The following is a 23,007-nucleotide window of genomic DNA, read 5'->3' on the forward strand; positions in this document are numbered from 1 at the left end:
AAATTTCAAAGCAGTCCGTGAGAACTTCCGGAAATTTGAGATTTGAAAAAACGAACATTACATTTTTTCATCTTTTTGATTTGCAGCTCCTTGTGTTTACCGTGTTTGCAGTTAAAATTGTTGAATATAACGTGTTTTGCATAACTGGCGTACCTTACATCCAACAATCTACCTTTTTACTTATATAGAAACTGTAAAAGTTCCTAATCGCAAATCTCCAAAAATTTTTGACCAATTGCTTTGAAATTTTAACACAATGTTGCATTCTAATATAGGCCTGTTTTTCTACACCTATTTTTAAGTACATGTAATACATGTAATTTTTTATACATTTAATAGTAGGGAAATGTTAATACGAAAACAATCTCGAAACGTTAACTTACGAACTAATGGTTCAAATGGTTCTGAGCACTATGCGACTTAACTTCTGAGGTCATCAGTCGCCTAGAACCTAGAACTAATTAAACCTAACTAACCGAAGGACATCACACACATCCATGCCCGAGGCAGGATTCGAACCTGCGACCGTAGCGGTCACGCGGTTCCAGACTGAAGCGCCTTTAACCGCACGGCCACACCGGCCGGCTACGAACTAATAGATGACGGGAACATGTATTGCGGTAGGTCAAAGTAAGAAACGTTACACTTTCTGCGAAGCTATGGACATAGTTTATTGTGTTATATTCCAAAGCGATTCAGCAAAGAGGTACGATTTTTAAATGGAATAATAGTATCTATCATGCACTGGAGTCACGGAAACCAGCTATGTACGAAACAGTTAAAATCACATTCCTGTCACGTTTAATTTGGGAGCTACAACCCTTCAGAGTTTCAGGGATGGATACCACAAGCTGCACATGACGCAATGCGCCTTCTCAAGGTGCTGCAGACGAGCCGTAACGTCGCCGGTGTCACGAAGCGACAAGCTTCCTCGATGCGCTGTTACACTGTCGACGGTCGCCGTATACGCGACAGACCGAGCCACGCAAATAAACGGGTTTCAGTGGGCCGCGGTTACTGACATCGGACGAAGAAAGGCATACACGTACAACGAATACGTTGACATGTTGCTGATGCTCGGCGGATGCCGCCGCGATGCCACTGAAGCAGCCATGGCGTATGCCGTGAGACATCCTACGAGAACAGTTCCAGCTGCCAGTAAGTTCTTACGTGCTGAACAACGACCTCAGGAAACGGGCAGCTTGGGAAGGCGCAGCAGTAACAGACGAAGACGTGCAAAAAATGAGGAGACGGAGTTGTTTGTTGTAGCTGCAATACACCACGATTCCCATGTCCGCCTACGAGACGTTGCTGCAGTCACTGCTATCAGGTTTACATCTGTGTCCTTATGTGGATGCAGCGCGATGGTCACTTGTTGTGGAAGAACTGGACAACAGATCCCCCGGAAGATGGTTGGGGCGCCGTGGTCCTCACGAATGGCCCGCACGGTCGCCCGATTTAACACCAATAGATTTCTTTCTGTGGGGATATCTAAATAATTGCGTTTATGTCACTGAGCCCACAACCCCAGATTATCTAAAACGGTGCATCGAGGAAGCATGTCGCTCCGTGACACCGGCGACGTTACGTCTCGTCCGCAAATTCTTTGGAAGGAGCATTACGTTATGCATTCAGGAACATAGGCACACATTTGGACACCTCATTTAAACCAACATTCGGCCGCCAGAACATCCATCACCACAGTGTCACGTATTGTGTACAGCGTGTACTATCCGCCCCTGAAACTGAAGGGTTGTAGCTCCCAAACTAAATGTGACAGAAATGTGATCTGAATTGATTTGTATACAGTTGATTTGAATGATTCGAGTGCATGCTAGAAACGACTTTCGTTCCATTTAAAAAAATTGTATCTCTTTGCTGTAAATCTTTGGAAAATAACACAATAAACTACGTTGAAGGTTCCGCAAGAATTGTGATGTTTCTTATGTTGACCTACCGCAATAAATTTTCCCGTCACCTATTACTTTGTAAGTTACAGATGCAAACACTTTTACTGAAGAAATAGGTACCTAGAAACACCGTTATATTAGAACTCAACGTTTTGTCAAAATTTCAAGCCAATCAGTCACGAACTTTTGGAGATACACGATTTTGAACAATGGAACTTTTACACTTTTATTTACGCAGATCAGATACATTTTATTATGTTATTGTACGAAATATCCATTTCTATATATAATGACCTGTTTTGCACGAAATAACTGCTTATGTTCTACGATTTCTGCTTAATTCAATATAGATTCCGAAAGAACACTAAGATAAAAAGCAAAATACGTATTAAAAAATTTTGATTATAGAGAAAACTGTTGCAGTGAGTCAGATAATAACATTCTATCACCTCAAAATCTTCATTATTCATAGAGTCTTAAAAATTCGGGACCTACATAAATTCTAACTTTCAGCTATTGAAATTTCCCTGCAAGAATTTTGAAATATTTGTGTTGCATAGCTCTGTATATACGAGGGTTGGAACTTAAACAGTGGCAACTACTTATTCACAGCCGATAATAAAGAGTTACATGTTTGTAGCTGTTACTGTCCTTGAAAGTAGTTACCAGTGTTGTGCAGAACCCGTTGCCAGCGATGAGGAAGGCGTGGTATACCGTTAGCAGAGCCTGTTCTGTTGACGGTGCGAATGGAGCGGTCTGCTGCCTGTCGAATCTCTGGAACAGATCTGAAGCGAATGCCACGAAGTGGTTCCTTCATCTCCGTAATCAAATCAAAGTCAGAAGGACTTAAGTCCGGGAAGTATGGTGGATGGTACAGTACTTCCCAGTCCCATCGACCGAACGGAGCAGCCACAGCTTGCGTTCCAAGCACCCGCGCATTGTCGCGCAAATTGATGGGTGGGTTGCGCAGAAAATGTCGCCGCTTCTTTCGCAAAGCTGGTCGCAGGTGATGCTCCAAAAACGAACAGCAATACTGTGCGCTGATGGCCTGCCGTGGAGGAACGTAACGCGTTAGGATAACACCATACAGTCGTACACGAGAATCACCATAACTTTAGACCGCTCCATTCGCACCATCAGCAGAACAGGCTCTGCTAACGGTGTGCTAGGCCTTCCACATCGCTGGCAACGGGTTCTACTCAACGCTGGTGACTACTTTCAAGGACAGTAACAGGTGCAAACATGTAACTCCATTGTATCGGCTGTGAATAAATAGTTGCCACTATTTAAGTTCCAACCCTCGTACATAGACAAATGTCCTTGTTGGTGCTTCACATTTGATGTTTGTTCTGTACATCCATGAAGTTTCGAACCGTTCTGGCAGATGGCAGAGCGGTAGTACAGCGTCAAAATGGCGTCTACATACGACTCACGTTACAAACAGCTTGCTGTTATTGAATTCTTGTGCGCTGAAAAAGAAACCGCGGTGAACATACATAAACTTTTGTGTGCAGTGTATGGCGATGCTGCAGTTGATAAGAGTACAGTTGGCCGATGGGTAAAGAAAGTTACAGCCTCAGGAAATGCAGAAACAGAGGTGCATGATCAGCCGCGCTCGGGACGTCCTGTCACAGCCACTGCTCCAAACTTGCTGAATCGTGCGGGTGCGATTATTCGTGCCGACCGGCGCATAACAACTCGACAATTGGTTCTACAGGTGTCGGTCAGCATTGGAAGTGTGTCTGCAATGATCGAGACTCTCCGATATTCAAAGAGGTGCTCACGATGGGTTCCACGAATGCTCATAACGGACCACAAGATTCAACGAAAGGCCACTTCATTTGAATAGTTGGAGAGTTTTGAGACCAGCGGAGAGGCCTTTCTGTCACGGATCGTTACGGGGGACAAAAGCTGGGTACACCACTTTGTGCAGAAAACAAAAAGGCAGTCCATGGAGTGGAATCATCCTCATTCACCACAAAAGAAGAAATTCGAGACAATTTCATCTGCCGGAAAAGTCATGGTGACAGTCTTCTGGGACTGTGATGGTGTCATTCTCGTGGAGAAGAGGGCCAAGTCTCGCAATAAACTCGAGAACCGTTTCCGACGTGTTCGATCGGACAATAATCCAGCAGAAATCTTGCTGCAGCACGATAATGCATGTCCACATGTCTGAGGACCCGGCAACACATCGCCAAATTGGGCTGGACATCATTGCCTCACCACCCTACAGTCCATACTTGGCACCCTCGGACTTCCATCTCTTTGGTCCGCTTAAAGATTCTCTGCGGGGAACACACTTTGAAGATGACGAAAGTGTCAGTCATCCAGTGAAAACAAGGTTACGCCTACAGGACAAGAGCTTTCACCAGTAGGGAATACATGCTCTTCCACAACTTTGGCGTACGGTTGTTCAACGTGATGGAAACTACGTAGAAAAATAGGACATGGACAAGACATGTTGACGTATATTGTCACCAGATTCTGACTGTTAACAATAAATATGTTCTGAGAAAAAAATATGGGGCATTACTTACTGAACGACCCTCGTATGTCGGCAATGTTTCGATTTCTCCACTTGGCACTCCGTTTTATTGTTGAATCTTGCCTAATCGTCGAATGGGGAGTCTAGGAAACCTGCTTTCTCTGATCTCCAGACAACATTCAGACAAATCATATTAATGAGTTTTTACTGCAATAAGATAAATGACAGTACTTAGATTTGAGAAATACAGATGTGTTGCAAGCAAAGGGCGACATACAAATAAGAAATCTCTTCAGTATAACAGTTCCAAGTTTGAGCTACATAGAACGTACGAACAAAGTAATGAGCTTTGACACTTCTGTCCTAATTGCTAGTCTTGACGCTGCTGTAAAATTAGGGTGCGGCGTTACGTTCTCTTCGCATAGAGGCCACTGCTTTTGCGTTGTCGTCTTGGAGAGGGGTCGGTCAGCGGGCAATTGGCTGACGTCTTCTTCACAACCCTCTCTGCTCTCTCGTTTCCGACTGGCGTGCCGGCGCTTGACTTTGCGCCGTAACATTTATAGCATCCACAGCTCCACTGTGTCTCCAAATGACGATATGTAAACTCGAATAACAACAGTGAACTACAAATAGAAAATGACAATCAACAAATAAACCCATAGCAACCGGAATACCAACATACAAAACAAAAACGCTACGAACTTATACTCCAACCCAATATTTGCTTTATTTAATTTCGCACGATTGGCCAATTTCCGTCCTGCAGGACATTCTCAATTGCTGTACGTGCCAACAGGTAGTAATACATCGAATTATTGAGCAGTCGACATGGAATTTCTGAGAGTGACCAGATATAAGTGGAAGCATCAAATGTAAAACAAAATGTTTGCTGGGTACCTCACCAGTCTCCGAAGAAACTATTGTCACCTTCCCAGGGTGGTTAGACACTGGACTCGCATTCGGAAGGACGACGGTTCAATCCCGCGTCCGGCCATCCGGATTTAGGTTTTCCGTGATTTCCCTAAATCACTCCAGGCAAATGCCGGGATGGTTGCTCTGAAAGGGCACGGCCGACTTCCTTCCCCATCCTTCCCTAATCCGATGAGACCGATGACCACGCTGTCTGGTCTCCTTCCCCAAACCAACCAACCAACCTTCCCAGGCACTGCGCGTGCTCACTTGCGCAGTTAAAGAGTAAAAATTCATTTAAACAATAACAAAATATTTGCATTAAATTTCGCCATCGACTCTAATTACCAGTCCATTACGATATACAAGTTCCTTGATGGAGGTTCATTTTCGATATAATTTTGCATTAGTTTTAATAATAGTTTTAGAAACAGCCCTTGCTAGTTCTCAGGCATAAAGGTAATATTGTACACTGAACACATATTTGAAAACAAAAACTAACATATTTCAATTAAATAAACTTTAAAATATGTAAATTATTTTGATGCAGAAGCTCTTTTGTCTGTGTTTGCTTTAACAATAACTTACGTTCTGAGTGGGGTCCGCCTTTAGCAAAACACAATTTTGTTTCATGTTCCAGACATGTTTCACTGCAGTTGCATCAGCATCAGCGGGTTTTTTTTATTATTATGGCTGTTAAACATAAGGAATGTTCTTTACTGTTTAAATACACATGAATATTAGTTTCTAAATCGTAATTACAGATTTTTGAAGAGCACATAAAATTGTGTATTCATACCTTCTTATCACATGGTGTGGTTTTCCTGTTGTATTACGTTTTTACAGTGATTGTAATACATCAGGAAAACCACAAGTTTTTACAGTGACTGTAATACAGCAGGAAAACCACACCATGTGGTAAGAAGGTATGAATACACAATTTTATGTGCTCTTCAGAAACCTGTAATTACGATTTAGAAACTAATATTTATGTATATTTAAACAGTAAAGAACATTCCTTATGTTTAACAGCCATAATAACAAAAAAAAAACACTGATGATGCCGAAACTGCAGTGAAACATGTCTGGGACAAAAAACAAAATTGTGTTTTGCTAAAGGCGGACCCCACTCAAAACATATGTTATGTAAATTATTGTTGATGCCCTTGTAGGGTAAATACGGTGACTTTTCCCTGCTCCTAAAAGACTTAAGTGTAAATACGCTACTGTATTCTTATTTTTCGTGCCTTTGCTCTCCTTTTATGAGCCAAAATTTCTCTTAAGCAATTGAAATACTTCCTGGACATGGGTCAGAATATCGCCGCTTTAGTGTTACTGAAAATAGGGATGTTGCAAGAGGCAGCACAAGTCCTTTGTCTGCCGCAAAGTATTTCGTGAGACGAAACTTCCATCGCGTGCCTGGTAAGCGGTCACGGTCACGAAACGTCAGCAAGACGTGGAAACAGTATTTACAGAACACGAAGGTTACGGCTTAATTTTTCCAGAAGAAATTAATAAATTTGGGAGGGAAATGCTGTGCTGAAACATAATTACGTATGTTCCATGACTGGAGAAGAGTATCACTAATGATGACAATCGGATGATGCTACTTGCTACTAACGAGCGAGGAAGTTCATTTTATCGCTGTTTCCATTCCCTGGCCATGCAGTCCTCTGAATATCTCTATCATTGATCGAAACTAATCGTCTTTTCCGTGAAAGAAATTCTACACCATATCACGGACTGTCTATCAGATGATAGTATCCTATCTACGTACTGCTTGAAGTTTTACCTTTTTGAAGCAATCGTATAACGAGAATATGAAGTCCCAGTATCACTCAAGAACAAATTAGTGTTTATTTAACGAGAACTATAACTTCTTTGATGTTCTGTAACTATTATTTATTTATTCACTTACCGGTTGTCAGCTTCTTAGACGATCATCAACTGTTTTCTGTCGACTACCTGGTGATTTGGTAGTGAGGCAAATGGATCCCAATTGAGAAATGGGGGAGGTTTCCAATGCGGTACAACGCAGTCAATCCTCCCGCAAACCTTGGTCAGGATTAGATGATTCGAGACAGTTTCAATTCATTTCTTGAAGAAAATGTCCCAGGCCAAAATACCTAAAGGTTTTGTGCGTGTTCGAATCTCTCGTTATGCACGATAGTAGTTCAATAAATAATACTCCATAATTTTTCTCACGACATGGTTATTCTTAAAAGTTATAATTTGGTGACAATATTACTCAAACACGTTTCTTTTACGTGTACTATCTTTGTACATAGGCTCTATCACGTTCTACGTCCTTAAGCCAGCTTTGTGTAAAAGCATGTATTCCCTGTTGATAACAGCTCCTTTCCTGCGTTCGTTGTCATGTCCCCACTCCAATAATCTCATTATCTTCAAAGTGTGTCCCGCATAGAGAAACCTTATCTAGACAAATAAATAGCAGTCTGAGGGTTTCAGGCTTCAGCTATAGGCAATGATGTCCAATCCAATTTAGCGATGTGTTCCAAGTTCTGGAGACTTGTGTGTGGACGTGCATTGTTATGTTGGAGCAATATTTCTTGACATTGTCACATCGAACGTTTCGGAAACGTTCTTGAGTTTGTTCAGAGTATGCACATCGATAACAGCACTTTGTTAGTACCAACTGTCTTGCATATCTTGCATAGACGCCATTTTGATGATTCACTAAGGCTATGTAATCTATCGCAATTGTTCGAAACTTCACACACATGCAAAAGAAACATCAAATTTTAGGTGCTTCAAAGTATGTTTCTCTATATACATTAAGAACTGACGGAAAACTTGCAACATTATTTATTGAGCGACCCTTTTGTTAAATCTGGTCATGTGCAATGTAACTACCCAACGAGTCGTGTCGGTCGTCCTACTGTAATTACTGCATTTGCTCAGCACCTGCATAGAAGGGGCGCCTGGACCATTAATTTTTTTACGCCTCACACCGCAAGTTATAAGCCATTTACTATTTGGAGCACACATTAAATAAATACCAAAACCAAACACACGTCAGAAGTTTTTGGAAATTTGTGGTAAGTTTCCGTGGGATCAAACTGCTAAGGTCATCGGCCCCTAGGCTTACACACTACTTAATCTAATTTAAAGTAACTTACGCTAAGGACAACACACACCCATGCCCGAGGGAGGACTCGAACATCCGACAGGGGGAAATTTTGGAAATTTGTGGTAAGTTCCTATGGGACCAAACTACTAAGGTCATCGGCCCCTAGGGTTACACACTACTTAATCTAACTTACGCTAAGGACAACACACACATCCATACCCGAGGGAGGACTCCAACCTCTGACGGGGGTAGCCGCGCGAACCGTACAAGGCGCCCTAGACCACACGGCTACCACGCGCGGCTCAGAAGTGTTCGTTTCAGCAGTCTCAATACTCATATTCCAGTCGCTTTTTAAGCAACTTAACTGAACCTATTCGAGTTGCTAAATCACCATTGCGAAAGTAAACAATTTAAATGAAAATTGAAAAACAGACCGTAAATTATGAACTAAAACCAAAAAAACTTTCAAATCAAAGTATTCATCTTTGACAGAACACTTTCGAACTGCTAAAACTACTGTTATCGTTTACATTCCACGCAGAACTATGTAGTCTAATTACTTCTTCTATAACAAATAACTTCCAGTTGCAAGGTAATTTTCTGTATAATCAAAGAAATACGGGAATTGTAGTAAAAATCACTCTCAAAACACTAGCAAAATACAGCATGGAGTCTTGTAATTGTGATTCTAATCACATACAGTGGTCCACCCGAAACATCTCTTATTTCAAACGCAATTAAAAAACACAATGAGACACAGATACCCAACTCAAAAAGTTTTTTATAAAAAATTAATACAATTCTACATGGGCTACTTTCGAAACCGGTAATATTAGTTAGACTATGCTCTGTCTCAATCTATGTCCGAACAGCATCTCTGGGGTTATGGGGACCATTGCGTCCTTAGTTCTTCTGAGGACGTCGCTATGATCACGTACAGGCTATGGATACAATGTCCTTCACGTAACTCAACAGGCCGAAATCCAGGGGGGTTACTTGGCTCCAGAGATCGCGTTGGTCACTTCGTTGGTCCACCGCGTCCTTTCCATTGCTTTGGAAATGTTCGTGCTGGGAAATCACAAAAATACAAACTGAACTGCGATGGTGCACCATCCTAAAGGGGAACGAATCTGGCTGAAAGGAAAGATGCTGACGGACAGCATTTCCCTACAAACTTTTCCTGTTATCAAACGCTCAAATAAGAGAAATAATACAAATATATTATGTTTCATCATCACACACCATTAATGCACGTTTCCGCTTTCTCTAACACTTTCTTGAAAGCTGTAGGGTTTCCCGAATCCCATATGAAATTGTTGTGTCGATTAACCCTCCTTATTTTTCCCAACCATTTTCAGAAAATATCCTTCCAGAATGCACCTGTCTATCATCAGCCTCACGCCACTGATTTTCATCGTGCTCCGCCGAATATAAGAGTAAAGTATTGTGACATAATTCTGTGGACTCTCCGTTGTTTTGTCAATATAAGACCGGTTACAAGCACTAGATCTGTCTATAACAGGCAACAGATGCAGGAGCCTCTGTTCACCATAATCTAAATTTTCGCTCAATGCAAGTTGGTTCTGAGTAACACTACCAACACTTTCGGCTACAAAGTTAGTTGCAGTTGTCAGTTTTTCTTCACGTCGTACACTTTACTTATATACACTTTATTCGGACTTTCCTCAGGTGATTCAAATTTCTGCATATGCTTTCCTTTTCCAAACTTATTCTCAACATTACCAACAATTATTGGAAGTCGGAAACATCTCTTACTCGCAGTGACACAATATATTTTGTGGAGGATAGCTTCAATCAACTAATCATGCCACGAAGCTCGATATGAGAGCATTGGTCAACTTAATTTCTTATACTTTCTTGACAAACCATTGTGAAGAAACAGACTTGTATGGGTCGATGTAACGGGTCGAAATATCTCGAGACAGATACCTTGATTCATCTCAAAGCCCATGTTAATAAAAACTTCGATAACCAACGAAAGTTTCTACTATACCTCTCATAAGAGCCGTCAGGCGCTTTTTCTCTGGTGCTTCGGCAGATATCTGCTATTTCGCTCTTGCAGTGTGTAACTTGTGTCAGCCCAAACAAACACTACTCATCACATCTTTCATGCGACGCGCATTGTCAACGGAAAACGTCGGTTTTGCTTCCCGTTTCAAACAAAATCTTATTTAATACGGAATTTTACGTGCTTATACGATAGAATGGTCCTATAGCAGTCTAGTACGATACCTATGTTACAGATAAGTACTAACTGGGACAGTAAAACACAAAGAACAACCAGTACTCCAGCACTGACAACTCCGCTCCTGACCCTGGCTGACTACAGAGAAAATGCTGCTGACGACTCTTAGGAGAGATACCATATGCATTAGTCTGGCCTCTATATATGTCCGTATTAGTCTGCCCGCTCCACGAATACCCTTTCATTGTGGCTGCACCTATCGTACGGCTATCTATATCGCTCAGGCACGCAAGCAACCCTACCTCTGTCATCTCCATGTTTCACGGGTAACGCGTTTTCTATCTTGCCTGGGGTTACAATTTTAAGGCCCATTTCTGTATTATCGTAGCAATATATAGCAAATGAAATTCATGTAAATTTTTATCATTTAGTAACTAAAAGAACTACCATCAAAGCAAACAGAGAACACCCACTTGCGCCGTCCTTCAACGCTCCCTTCCCGTTACAAAAAATGACCCTTTCCCTTCGTACCGGAATCACTGGTTTCAATCACCTTTTCATGTTTGAACGCACAAAGAAGAATCTGATGCTTATCCTGTGGAGGTGAGTGGATACGCTAGGAATATTTTTGTCTTGACTTCCTGCTTTAGTCCAACGTGTCTCGGAAGTACAAATTGCACTTCAGTGACTGAATTGGCCATCTTTGGACAGTGCAATCTGCGCCCCCGTACGACCTTCATTCAGCCACGATATGTTCATCTTATGCTTCGATGGAAAACTTCCGTAACTGAGCTTACGCTTCAAATAACGCAACATGTTTGAGGCTCTAGTATATAACAATGCAAGTACACTTTGAATCCAAATGATGATGTATGGTAATTGTTTGTCATACGATACTGTTTCTACAACGACTTGTGATTCTGTAATCTTTCAAAATACTGTAAATCTATTTGTATTACTAAACGGCGACGCTCACCCCCTCCTAGTTAGCAGGTTGACTCTCTAACGGCTTCCAGGTGCAACAAAAAATTTGATTTTCAATATTTCATACGATTATTGACCGAATTTAAAAATTTAAAATGCTGTCATAATCCACTCATTAAGCGGTATAATGTTACCTTACAGCTTTAATATAATAATTACTAAAGTTAGAAACGTTGTACATGTCCGTATGAAGCGTCAACTCAAAGCACGCATATTATCCAAATTATATTCATCCTGTGTATGCGAATGAGGGCACTTAGCGACTTTCAACAAACTTAACACACAATTTCATATGGGGAAAAAAGGTTACTGCTTACTATATTTTCGTTGTCCATATAGTAAAACTTCAGATACGACGTTACAATTTATTATTTCTTTATACTAACTCTATTCGCAAGACGTTATGCAGACAGTATTCACATATAGCACTGAATGTATCTGCGAAACTGTATCATTTTGCGACAGTTAGTTCAGTAGATATGACGTCACAGGCATTGAGATATGTGAAAAACTAGTTTTCTGAAAACGGATTGCAAGTTACTCAGAGTATAGTCATCCAGTGAATACTTCGAAACTAAGAAACGTACATAATTAGGGTTTTGCGTCTTCCACCACATAGGTTTTTCATGCTTAACGTCAAATATTTACAAAATTAACTCGTTTGTAAATTTTCAGCCTTTTTTTAGATTGAAATTCGATTCTTTAAAGGAGAGTTTACTGGTTGTATGGAAATGCAGATTTTGGCAGACAAATTATCTTGATGGGTGGTAGAAAAGACACATTTGAGTATTTTAAATAATTTTTATTCGCTTAATTTCGTTCATCAAATTAGATGATTCAGAAAAGCTTGCAACTGTGTCATTCATGATTTAAACACTGAAAGCTGTACCAGTTACTTTTTTTTATGCTTAGCACAATGCGTTTCGAAAATTTACTCTCATTTTCAAGTACACTTGTGCATTTGTTTAGATGAATATGTCTGGTGATGTCTGCATGTGTGGTTTTCTGCCTCTCTTGTGTCTTTTTGAAATTAGACTCTAATCGGGAAATCGGACAAAATGAATCTTTGAGTGTTTTTAAATGCCAATGTTAAAAATGGTATTATTGTATATGATATAATATGGTATATTATTTTATATGGTAAAAATACCATTTCTAACATTGGCATTTAAAACACTCAAAGGTTCATTTTGTCCGTTTTTCCGATTGCAGTCTACCTTCAAAAAGACGCAAGGGAGACAGAAAACCACACAAGTAAACATCACCAAACATATTCCTGTAAACAAAAGCACAACTGCACTGGGAAATGAGAATAAATTCTCGAAACCGTTGTGGTAAGTATAGAAAAAGTAAGTAACTGAGGCAGTTTTCATTATCCAAATCATTTTTACTCGATTTTAGACGTTTCCTCGGCGGACTGCATGAGTGACCTTAATCTGGTGCATTTTGAGAGAAGCCACTGCTAGAGCAACGACCCAGTTCCCGCAAGTGGGACTGGAAGTGATTTTGATTTCCAGTTCTGTATTGTCTGGCAGACTTGGACAGACACGTCGCAGACAGAACTCGGTCGGGTACGCCACTACAGCAGCCGGCAATAGTGCTTCATCGAGATAGGGACGAATCCTGAGCGCCTGTAGGCGACACTTGGCGAGTTGGAGCCTCGAATAATTTCCAAAGAAGCGAACTTGGAACCGGGTGACAATGGCTAGCGGAGTGGAGCGCCCCCTTAATTAATTACGGAGTTTGCCGGCCTGACACAGTGCGCAGGCGCAATGTTTGTTCGCCGTCCCTCCAAGACAAACGACTATTTTCCCCAATTTGTTCTGAACCGAAACAAATGACAACACTGCAGCCGCTCCGCTTAACCAGTAAGCGACGTTGCGCAACGGCCAATACAACGGACGCCTATTCGCGAAGAATGGTATCAAAATTCTCAGATTTTGCGGTTTAGGATTCCGGGCTTTTTGCTTGTACGATGAACGCCCGGATAGTTCACTGACAGAAGCCTCAGTTTTTTTTTTTTTCATCCCAATGGCCAAATGGAATTCTTGGTGGTCAGCTGTATGTTTGGCATGTCCCTGTCAATTGTCTTTATTTTTGCTGGTAAAGTTATACTGGGTATAACTTCTGTGGCAGAAGGCCATTGTCATTTTTGTTCATTTTCTTTTCTGAGAAACTGCTTTTGCAATTTTTTTTCCTTGGTTGTGGGAGAGGAAAAGGATTGTTATGTTTTCAAGATACATTTCAACACGTAAGTATTTAAAATAGACCTAGATACATAAAAGCAGTTTCGTCTAGCGTGCACACTAAAACTAACATTTAGTATTTTTGAATTTGACGTACCTTACGTCAGCTTAGATTTTCAGTTCAGATTTGTCCTTTCGTAGAAATGTTCAGTTGAGTGTTTTGTTACAATATTTCATTCACAGTTTTTCTTACTGTGTCTACTTTTGTGCTCAAGGTTGGTTCTTTGATTTTAATTAACCTTGGATTAATTATCATTAAGACCCGCCAGTCGAGTTTCCGGGAAAACCAGGAGAAAACGCCAAGAAGAGCTTTGAACTTAGAGAAATTGACTGACTCGAAGCAAATTGATAATACATTTTGCATGTGTTCACCCCTTAGTCTTACCTTTAGAAAATTTTCATGATATCGATTACAGAATTTTTTCAAGCAATGTTTATAGTCTGTTGTGTATCATATGTGACTTACAACACAAACTAAGTATTTTCTTCTGTTGAAATGAGTGGAGGAGGTGATTCTTCTAGGTATGGTGTGAACAAGAGAAATATTTTTTCTTGATGATACGGTACTGTTTTACTACCGTTGTTTCCATGGCTTTTTTATTGGCATGACGTCGGAGTGGCGTCGGTATATGATGTCGCAGCGTGTCGTTGATGGAGTTTTTCCGGTAGACCATCTAGGGAGTGGTATGTTGTGGTCAGGAAGGACGCTCAAGGTGGTTGCACGAAAGGATGTGACGAGAGTGTCATTCATCAAGTGCGGAGGCAGGATTGCATGTAACATTCGTACGACGACATAAGAAACAAATCAAACTTTCTAAAGGTAAAACCAGGTTAAAAAGCATTAGTATTTTCGAAGCAGAGTAAAGTTTTTCCAGCCTCTGTTAAACAAACTGTTGTTGGAATTGAGAGGGATTCGGGAGACGGCAGTCTGTATCACAAACCCTGTAGTATAATTTCTGTATCTCTCGTTCATTACTTATACAGACGACAATCTCGGAGTAAGAGATCCCTGAAATACTAACCAAGCACCTATAATTTCACATAGTTTCAAATTTCAATTTTCCAAACAGCTCAATGCACTTACCCGGTTGCAGTATCAACAATACTGTCTCAGTGGACCAAAGTTCCCAGCATATCCAAAAAGTGCTTGTGCAAAGAAATCTCTTATTTGGATTATTCATGACACATATTTACTCCGTGTTAATGATCACGGACGCACATCAAACTCAAAATTCTTGAGTTCACATCCTATTCACGAGATAAATGAACATTCACGATTATTCAAGAGCGTACAGACTACCTCCTTAACTGCTCATTCAACTAATAGCTTATGCACAGCTGATTCACTCCGTACTGTACGAACGTGTATATGGTTGCTTTTGCACAAACGAATCTATACGATTTACATCGTTTTCTCACTAGTAGTAGGTCACACTGTCCTGCATCATAAGCGAATTCAGTGTGTACGTAAGAATCGTTACTTTTAAACTTTAATATGATAACAATGACCTATTAATGGTAAAATATTGCTGTAGAAGCTCTGCTACACTAATTAAAGTAGTTCAGCGATTAACAGAATGCACCGTATTCTATTTATCTCCATGGATAACCATCAGAACTTGCACCATGTTCTTTTTAATCTGCCGGCCGCGGTGGTCTAGCAGTTCTAGGCGCTCAGTCCGGAAACGCGCGACTGCTACGGTCGCAGGTTCGAATCCTACCTCGGGCATGGATGTGTGTGATGTCCTTAGGTTAGTTAGGTTTAAGTAGTTCTAAGTTCTAGGGGACTGATGACCACAGATGTTAAGTCCCATAGTGCTCAGAGCCATTTGAAACATTTTCTTTTTAATCTGACACAAAACCTCTGTTAATCACGAAAAAAAGTCACCAAAACAGACATGCAAAGTGATAGGCAAAAATATACCTAGTTCAACATAATGTTGTTCCCCTCAATCGCTCAAAATTCAGATAAACCCTATCTCACTTCTATGCCATTTAGATGAAAATTGTTTTTCAAATTTCTGCAGCTAATATTTTAATAACCACGTAATGGTTCAAATGGCTCTGAGCACTATGGGACTCAACTGCTGAGGTCATTAGTCCTCTAGAACTTAGAACTAGTTAAACCTAACTAACCTAAGGACATCACAAACATCCATGCCCGAGGTAGGATTCGAACCTGCGACCGTAGCGGTCTTGCGGTTCCAGACTGCAGCGTCTTTAACCGCACGGCCACTTCGGCCGGCTACCACGTAATGCTTACAGTTTTAAACCACATATGCACAAATAACAATTCATTTTCAAGAGCAGCCCATTGGCTTATAAACTGAGACATGCAACCTAATTAATACCCATGAAAAAATACAGAAAATTAACCTCCATATTATAACAAAAAAAAAACAACCTTTACAAGTGTCTATTCTTCAACAATTTTTAATTATATACTTACACTTTATGACTTGTACCATTTTTCAGAATAAGTATGACGGGCTCACTGCTATCAACACACAGAAAACGTAAACTTACTAACATGCCAAGAACAAATGGTTAAAATGGCTCTGAGCGCTATGGGACTTAATATCTGAGGTCATCAGTCCCCTAGAACTTAGAACTACTTAAACCTAACTAACCTAAGGACATTACACACATCCATGCCCGAGGCAGGATTTGAACCTGCCACCGGAGCAGTCGCCCGGTTCCGGACCTAAGTGCCTAGAACCGCTCGGCCTCTGCCAAGAACACAATTAATATTTTACAGAATGTCTTCACATAAATGTTTATAATCTTTCAGCTGCGAAGAATTACTTCATAAACATACATATACTGCTATCACACTTACATATCACTGTAAACATATATATTACACTGTAGCCATAGTCCACTATAGCAGGTCAATCAATCAATGGCTATGTACATCCTTCTCTTACCTAGCAAAAAATCCTTGCTTAATGATCAGTATACACCGTAGTGCAAGTGTCTTCACATCAAGAGAATATTAGTTACTATGCTAAGCCTATTACTCTAAATACTTTTTTAAATTTTGTTGGGGCTAAATTCCCTTAATGTTTTTGCTTGCACTATAAGAAAATAAGTAAGCACATGCATTTGGAAACCTTACTGTCCCAAATGGACCTGGCACTTCTTGTTTCTGTTACTTAGTGGGGATGGTTTAGGATGGCTGATCAACACATTGCCACCAACTGCAAACGATTGTGTTCATGACAACTTTCTGTCCAAATATTTTTCTCTCTGACCTTATTGTCAGTCAAGATAACTAATCGAACAACTTACGGGTTTGTTGCCGGGTGACGCCGTCACAACCGCCGATATTTCGACAGGAGCACACCGTGCCATTCTCAACTCACAAATGCAAGGAGGAAGAAATATGCAAGGAAATTTAATACCTTGGTTCACAGAGGAGAAACCAGGAAGATACCACACACAGAACAAGTGTCAACACAAACGAAGATGACCAACACCAGAAATATCGATAGTGACTAAACAACAGGTGAGGTAGCACTAATTCTGTCCCTCTATTTTTTGATGAGAAGCAGAGCCGGATTCCAAGCAGCATTTAAACAAAATCCACCATCTCTGTTAATAAGGTTGCTTGATAGTTTGATTTCAACAGCTTCCTTAATAACACTATCCCAATAGCTGGACGTGCAAGCCAGAATCTCCGTGTTGTTGTATTCCATAGGATGACCGGTGTCAAGGCAGTGTTCTGCAGTAGCGGATTCGCTCGGCTGTTGTAAGAGTGTGTGACGCTTATGTTCAATACACCAGTCTCCCACAGTCCTGATTGTCTGACCAATATATGACATGCCACAACTGCAAGGAATACGATAGACCCCAGCCTTACGCAAACCATCTTTTACGGACGCCAACAGGGCCTTAATCTTAGAAGGTGGTCGAAAATTGGAAATTCTTCCCGGGTAAGGCAAAAAGGCCGTAGACTTAGGTGCCACTCCGTTGCTGTCGTCACTAACCCGTTGCACAGAAGGCTAATAGCGCAACGCACATTTCATCTGCCTCTCACTATAACCATTCTGACGAAAGGTGACTTCAAGATGTGATAGCTCAGCTGCCAAACTCTCAGGGTCTGAGATAACGTGGGCCCTGTGAACCAAGGTACGAAGTACTCCTTCACGCTGAGCTGGATGGTGACAACTATCAGCTCGCAGATACAAGTCAGTGTGAGTAGGCTTCCTATAAACAGAATGTCCCAACGTATCATCAGTCTTCCTTTTGACCAACACATCAAGGAAGGGGAGGTATCCATTCTTTTTCATCTCCATAGTGAACTGAATATTAGGGTGGATTGAATTCAGGTGTTCCAAAAACCGATTTAAATTCTCACTACCATGAGGCCAAACAACAAAAGTATCGTCTACATATGTGAAAAAACACGCAGGTTTCAAAGTCGCTGACTCCAATACACGTTCCTCAAAGTCCTCCATAAACAAATTGGCCACAATAGGTGACAACGGGCTTCCCATTGCAACTCCATCAGTCTGTTCGTAGTGCTGACCATTGAATAAAAAGTAAGTGGAAGTCAGCACATGTGGAAACAAATTTGTTAACTCGACAACAAACTTAACGTCAATTAGCTGCAACGAATCAGAGAGAGGAACGCGAGTGAAAAGAGAAACCACATCAATACTGACTAACATTTCAGAGTCATTCAAACGCAGTCCCTACAATCTACGTAAGAAATCTGCAGAGTTCGTTGTGTGGTGTTCACACCTACCTACTAGTGGGCTCAACAAACTAGCAAGATGTTTAGCTACACGATAAGTCGGAGCACCAACAATAGAAACAATAGGCCTGAACGGGACAGCCTCTTCATGGACCTTAGGGAGGCCATATAATCTAGGTGGTACAGCACAGTAAGAATTAAGACTCTTGATAGTCTCTTGTGACAAAGAACTTTTCTTCAGGAGGTTATTAGTCTTTCTCTCAACACTCTTAGTAGGGTCAGCACCGATTTTGCGATACGCCGAATCAGAAAGTAGTCACTGCATCTTTTAAATGTAATCGTGCTTCTTCAACAAAACGGTGGCGTTTCCCTTGTCCGCAAGTAAAATAACAATATCAGGATCCATCCTGAGTGAACGTAAAGCAGCCGCCTCAGCTGCTGTAATATTACACTTTGGTGGACGGGCCCCAGTCGACACACGACAAGCTTCCCTCCTAACCTCTTCCGCAGCCTCGGAAGGTAGTTTATAAATAGCCTGTTCGATAGAACTAATAAAATCAACGACTGGCAAACTCTTAGGCATCGGTGCGAAGTTCAAACCTTTCCCCACCACAGACAAAGCTGCGTCGTCAAACATTTTCTCCGTGAGATTGATCACAGAACGTCGAGAATTAAAATTAGTATTAGACACTGAGCCAAGGAAACGTTCAAACTTCGCCGAATGACGAGCAGTTACAGATTGAAATTCCCAGTCAGACCGCGACCAAGAGGCACCGTCCACCCAATCCCAAGAAAATTCAGAGACATTAGACGCCATCATTAAATGAAGCTGAAATAATTCCATAGAAACAAAATCTAATTGACGGCGAGTATAGTGGATCCTTTCACGAACAAGAGCTAAACCAGCACGTTGCTTGATGCGATTGGAGGCAGGAGAATTAATAATGCACAACCTTACCAAACGTTGGAACCACACTATGATTTCGACACTTCAGTAAAAACGATAATGCACATTCCAACCTTACTCTACTGCTGCGCCGCGCGGGATTAGCCGAGCGGTCTTAGGCGTGCAGTCGTGGACTGTGCGGCTGGTGCCGGCGGAGGTTCGAGTCCTCCCTCGGGCATGGGTGTGTGTGTTTTCCTTAGGATAATTTAGGTTAAGTACTGTGTAAGCTTAGGGACTGATGACCTTAACAGTTAAGTCCCATAATATTTCACACTCATTTAAACATTTTTTCTACTGCTGCGAAGTTTATCCAGCCTCCGCAAGCAACGATACATTTCCTCCCCGTCGAGGTAAACAATGTGAGACCTTAACTTTTCCTGGCGAATTGAATGTTCGAACAACTTTGTCACAGGAGACTATCAAGAATCTTAATTCATACTGTGCTTTACCACCTAGATTATATGGCCTCCCTAAGGTCCATAAAGAGGCTGTCCGTTCAGGCCTATTGTTTCTATTGTTGGTGCTCCGACTTATCGTGTAGCTAAACATCTTGCTAGTTTGTTGAGCCCACTAGTAGGTAGGTGTGAACACCACACAACGAACTCTGCAGATTTCTTACGTAGATTGTAGGGACTGCGTTTGAATGACTCTGAAATGTTAGTCAGTTTCGATGTGGTTTCTCTTTTCACTCGCGTTCCTCTCTCTGATTCGTTGCAGCTAATTGACGTTAAGTTTGTTGTCGAGTTAACAAATTTGTTTCCACATGTGCTGACTTCCACTTACTTTTTATTCAATGGTCAGTACTACGAACAGACTGATGAAGTTACAATGGGAAGCCCGTTGTCACCTAATGTGGCCAATTTGTTTATGGAGGACTTTGAGGAACGTGTATTGGAGTCAGTGACTTTGAAACCTGCGTGTTTTTTCACATATGTAGACGATACTTTTGTTGTTTGGCCTCATGGTAATGAGAATTTAAATCGGTTTTTGGAACACCTGAATTCAATCCACCCTAATATTCAGTTCACTATGGAGATGAAAAAGAATGGATGCCTTCCCTTCTTTGATGTGTTGGTCAAAAGGAAGACTGATGATACGTTGGGACATTCTGTTTATAGGAAGCCTACTCACACTGACTTGTATCTGCGAGCTGATAGTTGTCACCATCCAGCTCAGCGTGAAGGAGTACTTCGTACCTTGGTTCACAGGGCCCACGTTATCTCAGACCCTGAAAGTTTGGCAGCTGAGCTGTCACATCTCGAAGTCACCTTTCGTCAGAATGGTTATAGTGAGAGGCAGATGAAATGTGCGTTGCGCTATCAGCCTTCTGTGCAACGGGTGAGTGACGACAGCAACGGAGTGGCACCTAAGTCTACGGCCTTTTTGCCTAACGCAGGAAGCATTTCCAACAGGATTGGCCGTATTTTGAGGAAATATGATGTGAAATGTGTTTTTCGACCAACTTCTAAGATTAAGGCCCTGTTGGCGTCCGTAAAAGATGATCTTGGTTTGCGTAAGGCTGGGGTCTATCGTATTCCTTGCAGTTGTGGCATGTCATTTATTGGTCAGACAATCAGGACTGTGGAAGACCGGTGTAGTGAACATAAGTGTCACACACTCTTACAACAGCTGAGCAAATCCGCTACTGCAGAACACTGCCTTGACACCGGTCATCCTATGGAATACAACAACACGGAGATTCTGGCTTGCACGTCCAGCTATTGGGATAGTTACAATGAAATGAACACCCTTAGCTGCTTACAGGCGTTGACATACGTCAACGGGGACAGATGAAAATGTGTGCCCCGACCGGGACTCGAACCCGGGATCTCCTGCTTACATGGCAGACGCTCTATCCATCTGAGCCACCGAGGACACAGAGCATAGAGTGACTGCAGGGATGTATCTCTGGCACGCCTCCCGCGTAACCCACATTCTCATTGTATTGTCCCGCACTATATTCGTAGTGCCCCCGCCCATTATACTCATTACTCGCGGCGCGTTGCCGATTCCCGTAAGAATTCGGGCACTGTTTGTGCATTCGCACAGAAGAAGAAGATGGTCAAGTGGGCGGTGAGCCTTAACTATATATTTACTAAGATGGCATCTGTTCTTTCGGACATGTCCTGCTCTGTGTCATCGATGGCTCAGATGGATAGAGCGTCTGCCATGTAAGCAGGAGATCCCGGGTTCGAGTCTCGGTGAGGGGCACACATTTTCATCCGTCCACGTTGACGTATGTCAACGCCTGTAAGCAGCAAAGGGTGTTCATTTCATTGTAATTTCATTCTAACGAGATGCTTTGTCACCGATGGTATCTGTTCTTTCGGTCATGTCCGAAACAACAGATACCATCTTAATAAATATATAGTGTTATTAAGGAAGCTGTTGAAATCAAACTATCAAGCAACCTTATTAACAGAGATGGTGGATTTTGTTTAAATGCTGCTTGGAATACGGCTCTGCCTCTCATCAAAAAACAGAGGGACAGAATTAGTGCTACCTCACCTGTTGATTAGTCACTATCGATATTTCTGGTTTTGGCATCTTTGTTTGTGTTGACACTTGTTCTGTGTGTGGTATCTTCCTGGTTTCTCCTCTGTGAACCGAGGTATTAAATTTCCTTGCACATTTCTTCCTCCTTGCATTTGTGAGTTGAGAATGGCAGGGTGTGCTCCTGTCGAAATATCGGCGGTAGTCGACGACGTCACCCGGCAGCAAACCGGTAAGTTGTTCGAACATTCAATTCACTGGGAAAAGTTAAGGTCTCACAAGATAATTACTGATTGAAGTACTTTTTCATCCCCGGAATTAACATTCCTAGGAATATGAGGGCGTAATTTTAGCCACTTATTCTTTACTTCCTTCTTTAGTATTAGTCTAAAGAGTACAATTTCTTTGCGTTGTTCACTCAAGGCGTCTGCGTACTGATACTGTCCGTCCTTGTGAACCCTTTATATTACTTGGACATCTGCTCAGTGGTATTCGCTTCTGGGTAATTACCTCAACGAATATTCTACCACACTGTGTCAGATGGTTTGTCTATTTACAGCAGGTCTTATCACCTATTGAATGGAATACAAATTGTGGCAGAATGTTATGCGCAGCATGACGTTTAGGCAGTAATGATAGCCACGGATTGCTCTAGGCTTCTCCTGAGTAATATATCCAACAATTCTGAGTGTTGGCTTCCAGTTAAGGAGCTTGGCTCTGAAATCAATTCAATGTATTTTGCTATGCCTACTGACTACGGACAGAAAAAGAATATTCCAAATCAGTTATAAGGATTGTATTACCAGTCTAACTGCCAACCAAAAACATTTTTCAGACACACAAAGTAACCGTTCTACTAGCCACTTCTGAGGGTCACAGAAAAGAAATTAAATAACAAATTGTTCCAGTTCACACACAAGTTAATACCACTTCGCAAGACGGAAGTGCGATCTTGCCGTAAAAGTTAATCAGCAGAAACTCGAGTAAGCCTGCATGAGCACCGCTGAAGATGCGAAGACTTCCAGGGATCGTAGTGTC

At 41.5% G+C, this 23,007-nt stretch overlaps 1 protein-coding gene and 1 non-coding gene across 2 annotated transcripts in view; one reads left to right on the plus strand and one right to left on the minus strand.

Annotated features, from left to right (window-relative positions):
- LOC126161517 (diacylglycerol kinase eta) overlaps positions 1-23,007 on the plus strand; it is a 641,720-nt gene that overhangs the window by 259,140 nt on the left and 359,573 nt on the right. The window lies entirely within an intron of this gene.
- Trnat-ugu (transfer RNA threonine (anticodon UGU)) lies at positions 21,278-21,351 on the minus strand. The gene has a single exon. It is a non-coding gene; the product is annotated as a tRNA-Thr (tRNA).

The sequence above is a fragment of the Schistocerca cancellata genome, chromosome 2 (genome assembly GCF_023864275.1).
Source record: "Schistocerca cancellata isolate TAMUIC-IGC-003103 chromosome 2, iqSchCanc2.1, whole genome shotgun sequence".
Taxonomy (NCBI): Eukaryota; Metazoa; Arthropoda; class Insecta; order Orthoptera; family Acrididae; genus Schistocerca; species Schistocerca cancellata.